The following is a 9,341-nucleotide window of genomic DNA, read 5'->3' on the forward strand; positions in this document are numbered from 1 at the left end:
CCGAGCACCTTTTCGTATCACCTGTTAGCCATTTGTATGTCTTCTTTGGAAAAATCTCTTCAGTTCCTCTGCCCATGTTTTGGTTGGATTGTTTTTCTGCTATTGAGGTGTATCTGGTCTGACAATTAAGTTTAAGAACTTGTTGCAACAACATTGCTATCCTTTTTTTGGTATCAGAGGGATTATTCATTAGGACTTCATATCAACTGGACAGTTAAACAAGTTTACTATTTGAAAGTGCTGAAAAGGCTGTGTGAAAAAGCTAGACAACCATAACTTTTCGCCAACAATTCATGGCTCTTGCATCACATCAATGCACCAGCTCACTGTCTATGAGGGAGTTTCTAGCCAGTCAACAAATAACTGTATTGAAACACCCTCCCTACTCATCTGATCTGGTCCCCAATGACTTCTTTCTTTATCTGAAGATAAAGGAAATATTGAAAGAAAGACATTTTGATGACATTCAGGACATCAAGGGTAATACGACAGCTCTGATGGCCATTCCAGAAAAAGTGTTCCAAAATTGCTTTGAAGGGTGGACTAGGTGCTGGTGCATAGCTTCCCAAGGAGAGTACTTCAAAGGTGACCATAATGATATTCAGTAATGAGGTATGTAGCACTTTTTCCAGGATGAGTTCGCAAACTTAATTGTCAGACCTCATATGAGTTTCTTACATATTTTGGACATTAAATGCTTATCAGGTATATGGTTTGCAAATATTTCCATTCTGTAAGTTGTCTTTTTGTTTTGTGCATGGTTTCTTTTGCTGTGCAGAAGCTTTTCAGTGTGATGCAGTCCCACTTGTTTATTTTTACTTTTGCAGCCTGAGTTTTTGGTGCCACAGCCAAGGCCAATGTCAAGGAGATTTTTCCCTATTTTTATTTTAGGAGTTTTTACAGTTTCAGGTCTCATGTTTAAGTCTTTAATCCATTTTTAGTTATTTTTCTGAATCGTGTGCGATAAGGATCCAATTTCATTATTTTTCATGTTGCTGTCCAGTTTACCCAACACTATTTATCAAAGAGACTATCTTTTTTCCCATAATGTATTCTTGACACCCTTGTCAAAACTTAATTGAACATATATGCTTGGGTGTATTTCTAGGCTCTCTATTCTGTTCCACTGGGGTCTGTGTGTTTTTATGCCAGTACCATACTGCTTTGATTAGTATAGCTTTGTAATATAATTTGAAATCAGGAAGTGTGATGCCTCCAACTCTGTTCTTTCCCAACATTGCTTCAGTTATTCAAGGTCTTTTGTGGATCCACATAAATTTTAGAATTTTTTTTTCTATTTCTGTGAAAATGCTATTGGAATTTTGATAGGGATTGCATTGATCTGTATGTGTATCATTTTGGGTATTATGAACATTTAACAGTATTAATTCTTCCAATCCACAAGCACAAAATATCTTTCCATTTATTTTTTTCTTCAACTTGTTTCATCAACTGCCAATTGATTTTTGACAAGAGTCCCAAGGCAATTAAATGGGGAAAGAATAGTCTCTGCAACAAATATCCAGTTGTTCCAACACAAACATGCTGTGGAGTTTGACTCTCACCTCGTACAATATACAAAAATTAACTTAAAATCAATAACCAAAACATAAAAGCCAAACTATAAAACTCTTTAAACATGGAGGTAAATTCTTATGACCTTGGATTTGACAATGGTTTCTTAGATACCAAAAAGCTTGAGTAACCAAAGTAAAAATGAGATAACTTGGACTTCATCAAAATTAAAAGTCAAACTTCTGCACGAAAATACATTATCAAGAAAGTGGAAAGATAACCTACAGTATGCAAGGAAATATTGCAAATCATATATCTGAAAAGGTTCTAGTATCCAGAATATATAAAGAACAACCACAACTCAACTACAAAACAACAAACCCAATTTTTAAAATGGACGAAGAGCTTGAATATACATTTTTCAAAATTACACAAATGTCCAAAAAGCACATGAAAAGATGTTCATGTCATTAGCCATTAGGAAAATGCAAATCGAAAGCACAATAAAAAAACACTTCACATCCCCTAAATGTCTATAATTTTAAAATGAAAGAGAACAAAGAAAATAAGTGTTTCAGGGAATGTGGAGAAATGGAACCCTTGTGTGTTGCTGGTGGGAATATAAAATGGTGCAGCCGCTGTTGAAAACAGTCTGGCAGTTCCTCAGTAAGTTAAATAGAATTACCATATGACCCAGCAATTCCATTCCTAAGTATATACCCAAAAGAAGTGAAATGGGAACTCAAACAAATACTTGTACAGGAACACTCATAGTAGCACTATTCACAATAGTCAAACGGTAGAAACTATCTTAGTCCATCAGTGAATGAATGGATAAACAAAATGGTATATACATACAATGGAATATTACTCATTCATAAAAAGGAATGAAGTACTGGTGCATGCTACAATTTGATGAACCTCAAAAACATGCTAAGAGAAAGAAGCCAGACACAAAGCCACATATTGTATGATTACATTTATATGAAATATCCAAAACAGATAAATCCATTGAGACAGAAAGCAAATGGTGTTTGGCAGAGGCAAGGGGGAAGAGGGGTGAGGACTGCCTACTTAAAGGGTGCAGGATTTCCTTTTGGGTTATGAAAATGTTTTGGAACTTGAGCAAAGTGGTGATTGTAGAACATTGTGAATGTACTACATGGTATAGAATGATACACTTTAAAATGGTTCATTTTATATTATGTGAATTTTATCTTAAGTTTTAAAAGGGGGCAAGGGGAATAATCCAAAAGCCTTTCTCAGGTTAATAACGGTTCCAGGAAATTAAAGCCAGAAAAGATGGATTTACTATCGAGTGAACGACTGAAAATCCCTACAGAGCTCTCCCCTCCTAGTCCTCTGCAGCCCCATACATTATACCCAGTGCCACCCAATGGCAGCAGGGCTGCTGGTTATCTAAGGGAGCTTCAGCCATCCTCATAATCTGCATCCCCTTCTCCGTTTTTGACACAATTGATGTTTTCTCAATATTACTTATGATGTTTTAAGAATTTAACTTCAAGACCAATCACCTAGCCTTCCCAAACCCCTTTTATATACAAATTCAATTCTGCTACTACACTATTCTTTATAAATAACAGCAATGATCATGTAACTCCTCAGCTTAAAAACCAATAGCTCCTCTTTACCTACAGAATGACATCTAGATAGCAAAGCCCATAATTTGTAGTCCTCTTAAACCTGGTCCCCATCCAACCTTTCCACCCTGGTGTCCCATAATTCACCTTCATTGACCCTACTATAATTCATTTTTTCCAAAAATGCTTCATGCATTTTTTGTCTTCATATTTTCCCCTCGGCCTGGAAAACACTTCCCAATACCTCTGTTCTTCAACTTTAATTCTATTTAACCTTCAATACCCAGTTGATGACTACCTTAGCTAAAATTCTTTGAAAAAATCCCCATGGCGTTGTATATGAATCTCTCTTATGGCGATTATTCTCTACTTTGTATTAAGATGTATCTCAGAGCCTTAGCATCCCATATCTGTAAATCAGATATGTAAATTATAGGACATCTCCCTGTTCTCAGACAATGCTTATTCTTTTGTACCTCTGTGCCTTTCCAAGTGCTAAACCAATCACCAATCTCTATACTTGCCCCCATGCTTTTTCACCTTTAGTGTCTGTAAAATATACCCATTATTCCAAATTAGGCTATACTGTGAATTACTCTAGCAATCACAATAGTATGAAAATGGATAAGCTTCCTCAAGAGATAGTGAATTCTGGTGGAAACAGAGATTGCACTCATGAGTGTAATTATCAGAAATGCTACAAAGATTATATATACCAGATAAGGACAGAGAAAAATCTTTAGTTTCCTTGTAACTTTGAAACTGAGATGATGTCTATTTTTATAGAAAAAGCATTGGATATTTACCCACTGACATAGAAAGATAAAAACTTCAAGGCAAAAATCTTTGAAAAAATGACCTGAAAAACATTCATATAACCACACGTATGTATGCACATGTATGTTTACACACCCACATGCGTTGAATACATTGCAATTTAATGGTGATTATCACTGGGAAGGAGACTGAAAGTAGTGGAGAAATTAAGGAGAACTTATTTTATTTTTTACACTTATCTTGTTTAAATCTTTTACAAGTATGTATTCAAGTTCTACTTGGCCTTTAAATAAAACAAACAAACAAAACACTGAGTGGAACACAATGCTATGACTCAGATTGTCCAGGTCAGACAGGAAACGAGATGCTTGCTACTCCGGGATCAGATGGATGACATTGTCATCAGCACAGCCTGCTAATAGAAAAACACAGTTCTTACGTGCAGTCCCACATTAGAACCTACTTATAATCTGTGAGGAAGAAGTAAGACAGAAATTGACCTTCATAGAAAAGCTGAGAATCAGAGTTAGAAAGGGTTTGGAGAAAGCCTTATAAATGGTAGAACTGAGCTTAGAGACAAAGTCTTTGGGTTTGAAATTCTGGGCTCTTTTCACTATAACACACTGAGCAACAGTCATGTGGTTTTCAACAAGATAATGACCTACTACCCTTTATTGTCAGAGCTGCTAAGGATTAAAAGCACCAAGGACTCATTGCCTTAAACCTGTCTGGACATCATCATACCAGAAATACTGGTGTAACAGGACCTAGCACAATTATCAATCATTATCACGAATTTTCCATTTCTACTATGCTAAATACGCATATTCCAACAGACCAATCAGGCAGTATAATCCATTGGGTTTGTAGGACCCAATGAATAACACCTCATTTACTCAAATTTGGAACCAATAAAGGGTGAAAGAAGTCATCACAGATACCACCTTTATTATTGATAAAGTCTTTAGAGGACAACGCTTATTTCCTAATACTGAATCCCAGAATGAAACAAACGTTACGACTCTGTCATTGGACATACTGAAACACCAAGGCTGGTTCCTGTGATGCCCGAATCACAGACAAGCATAGTACACTCTCTTCAGGCAGGCTGGCTCCCAGAAAGGAAGAAGAATAAAGATGCGATTGAGTTATTAGGCATACTCGAGTTTCTCCCACAAAAACAGCAAGAAGGGAAGTGCAGGGGCAAAGAGAACACCTTCTATGCTGAAGGAAACCTCAGAAGATAGGACTAAACGTTCTCCTTTAAAACAATTCTTCCTAAATTTTTGTGAAGAATAAGACTAATGGTTACCGTGCACCATTGTTTCTTAAAGGCTGGTCCAAGAACCTCTGAGGGTCCCTGAGACACTTTTGGGGCTCTGAAAATTCAAAAATAATACTAATATGTTATTTACCATTTTCACTGATGGTGCAAATATAATGGTGGTAAAACTGCTGATATCTTTGCATAAATCGAGGTAGTAGCATCAAGTACAATAGTAGCTATATCCATCACTGTCACATACTCTCAGTAAGAAAATTGCCACTTGCATGTAAGAATGTTCTTGATAAAGCAGTAAAATTTTTATTAAATTGGACCCTTGGGTAGACATTTTAATTTATGTGACAAAATGGGAAGTACACATAAAGTGCTTATGCTACATACAAAAGTATGATTGTTTCAAGGAAAATCACTTGTGATTGAACTGCAATCTGAAATTGCTTTTTTCATGGAACAGCACTTTTATGTAAAAGAATAACTGACAGAAATACTGACAGATACTAGATGGATGTAAAGTATAGCATAGGGAACACAGTGAGTAATATAATAACTATCTATGGTGCCAGGTGGGTACTAGACTTCTCAGGGGGATCACTTCATAAATTCATGTCTAACCATTATGTTACACATCTGAAACTAATATATTGAATATCAGTGGTAATTTTTTTTAATTTTTGTTTTTAACTCAGAAAAAATACTCAAGAGACTTAAGTACTTGGCAGTCATTCTCTAGAAGTGTCTGACAAATCTGGCAGTCTTTGTAGCTAATGATAAAAATCAAGCTTTTCAGCAAAAATTAAAATTTTAGAAATTGTATCCAACGCTGTGAGCTTAAGAGCCTTACCAATATTTAGACTTGCCCTGATGATATAGGTGGTGAGAACAAATGTGATTTTTTTGATACTGAGTAATGAAATGTGTGAACATTTGGGAAATCTGCATAATTCAGTAAATGGATATTTTCCAAATGACCAATGCATGATGGTACAACATTATGCATGGGTTAAAGATCCATTCCAAGTGCAAGATTCACCATTGGATCTTAATATCCTAACAGAAAACAAAGAGTTCACTGAATAGTAAAAAGATCAGTGGTTGACAAGTGTTAGCTGGGAGAGAAGGGTTAACAGGTAAAGCAGAGACTTTTTAGGGCAGTGAAACTATTCTGTATATTACAATGGTGGGTGCATGTCATTATACATCTGTCAAAACCCAAAGAATGTACATCAAGAGTAAACCTTAATTTAAACTGAGACTTTGGGTGATAATGACATGTCAATGCAGGTTCACCAATTCTAACAAATATACTCTTCTGGTAAGGGAGGTTGGTAGTGGGGGTGGTTGTTCACATGTAGGCACACAGTGTATATGGGAACATTGTTTCTTCTGCTCCAATTTGCAGTGAACCTAAAATTACTCTAAAAAATAAAATTATACATTTTTAAAATTTAACTTAATTTTCTTAAAAGATCACCGATATGATTTTCGATTCCACACTCCAACTATCTTTAAGGAACTACCCACTTGTCAAGTTTTGGTGTAGCATCGAATATCCACAATTATCTGAAAAAAATCTTCCTTTGCCAAATACATACTCTGAGAGGCTGAACTGTCTTCATATACTTCAACCAAAACAACATATTATAAAAGATTAGGTGCAGAAGCAGATAGGAGAATCCAGCTGACTTCTATTAAGCCAGACATCAAAGAGCTTTGCCAAAACATAAAACAATGCAATTCTGAGTTTTAAAAATATTTTTTATAAAAAAGCAGTCTAACCTTACTGTGCTACCTTAAGGTACATGTAATGTGCATTGCTTTATTTTTTAAACATGCAAATTTTTTTAAATGAACTCGTATTTTTAAATTTTAATTTCTAATATGGTAAATATCAATAGGTACAACCCACATAAACACAAGCTCTTGGGGTCCTCAAAATTATTTTTAGGATTGTAAAAGGGGTTCTGAGACCAAAATGTTTAAGAACTGCTACTATGCACTAACAGGTTTATTTTATATATAGTAGGGGATACTGCTATAGTGGGGTTGAAATCTCCCAATTCTAGAAAAAAAATTTAAGTCTGTCTTCAAAGCAGAAAGACAGCGGTCCTTTGACTTACGGAATCGCAGTCAACAAGAGCCTCTTAAGTTGTCAGTGTGAAGCAGAAGACAGAACCCTATTCAACTCCAGCACTTGTGCTCTCTTCAGAGAGAACATGGCAAACTACGAATGCGGAAGCAAGAGACCTAACAAATGATAGTTAAGAAAAGGATACTTAAGAAAAAAAGAAATAGAGAAATATTTCCAAACATAAGTAGGAAAGTCAAAAACTGAAGTGTGGTTTAACAACAGATTAAAACTTAAAAAGGTTAAATGTTTTGGAGTCATACCCACACATACCATATATACATTTCACAATCCACCACCAATTATCTCCAGCAATCTGTATCATTTCACTGAGCCTAAATTTCCACATTTACAAAAAAGGGATAACATGTCTCCTAGGACTTTAAGGGTTAAATAAGGCAATATATAAACCTAACAAAAAATCTGACATTCATCTATTTATTTGTTCAACATGATGAATACCTGTTACGACACTGATTATCATTAGGAGGGTAAAGGATAAGAAACTCAAACCTTACTCTCTAATCTAGGTACACAGAATTCAGCAAGTGGATAAAATATTAATTACATTAGCATTTACTTCGATATTATGCAATATTTTTACTGAATGCAAAAAACAGTTATTGTACAATATTAAAACTGACTAGCTGAATAAAACCAAGATAAACTCTCAAATGAACAGAACTCAAAAAGTTAGTTCTTATGCTAGATGCAGCCCATGCAATTTAAAAAAAATATGAATATAGCTTAATAGGAAATTGTTCCAGAAAGCACAATCTAAGGAGTCAAGCAGATTGTGTTCAAATTTTACTTTGCAGTTGTTGAAAGGAGTAGCGCTAACATGTTCTGATGTATCTAGCACCCTGTATTAGTTAGCGAGGGCTGCTGTAACAAAGTACCAGGCTAGGTGCTTTAAACAACAGAAATTTATTTTCTGGTAGCTAGAAGTTCAAGATCAAGATGCTGGAATATTTGGTTTCTTCTGAGGCTTCTCACCTTGGCTTGATGATCATCTTCTTTTGGAATCTTCACATGGTCCTCACAGAGTGTGTGGGTCCTAATCTCTTCTCACAAGGACGATTTACATTGGATAGGGCTCATATAATCTCATTTTACCTGTTATCTCTTTAAAGACCCTACCTCCAAACACAGTCACATTCTGAGGTCCTAGGGGTTAGGACTTCAACATAGGAATTTTGTAGAGACGCAATTCAGCCCCTAACACATCTTAATTGTTGAAAGAATCTAGCACAGTGCCTGGCACATGGTGGATCCTCAATCTATACTATTACTAAGCAAATATAAAAAAAGAGAACAGTTTCTAAAAAGACTGAATTTCCTCTTTACATTCCTTCTATGATGGCAAGAAGAAACTTCCCCTCATTTACATGAGGTCTTGCACCCCATGTATGCATTGTGGACTTAATAAATGAATCAGGGCATCAAGAAGGAAATAAAGGCAAGAGAAGAGACTGAGGATAAATTTTCACTCTTCCCAGTGTATTCTCTATTTAAAGGGATCTAAAGGAGTTGTAGAGTAAGAAGAAAAATGGAGTTTTTAATATTAGCTCTTCTTTCCACTTGGCCTCAGAAGTCTGCCATAGCCTCAGATCTGGGAAAGGTCAAATATGACTGAATCCCAAAAGGAGCTACCACTGCCTGTATTCCACCTCCTTATCCCAACAACACCTATGCAACAAAGCTATTACACTATTTTTTAAAAATTCACTGCAGATTTACTAATTTAAGAATTTTCCATTCACTGCAGATTTACTAATTTAAGAATTTTCCACATGGATTTTTAATTCAGAATATATTTATAATATACAAAGCAATTAGATAATGTTATCTAATGGAATTCTCATTACTCACATTATTAAACATTAGTAATTTGTTTCATGATTTCAATTTTTTAATCTAATAGCTAGCATTTGAATGCTTAGAATGTAACAGGTACTATGTTTATGTATGTTATCGCCATTAACCCTTCTAACCCTATGAAAACATATGGAAAGTTATTTTAAATCAAGAAAAAAAT

This window comes from Rhinolophus sinicus, linkage group LG06, assembly GCF_036562045.2.
Source record: "Rhinolophus sinicus isolate RSC01 linkage group LG06, ASM3656204v1, whole genome shotgun sequence".
In the NCBI taxonomy this organism is placed as follows: domain Eukaryota; kingdom Metazoa; phylum Chordata; class Mammalia; order Chiroptera; family Rhinolophidae; genus Rhinolophus; species Rhinolophus sinicus.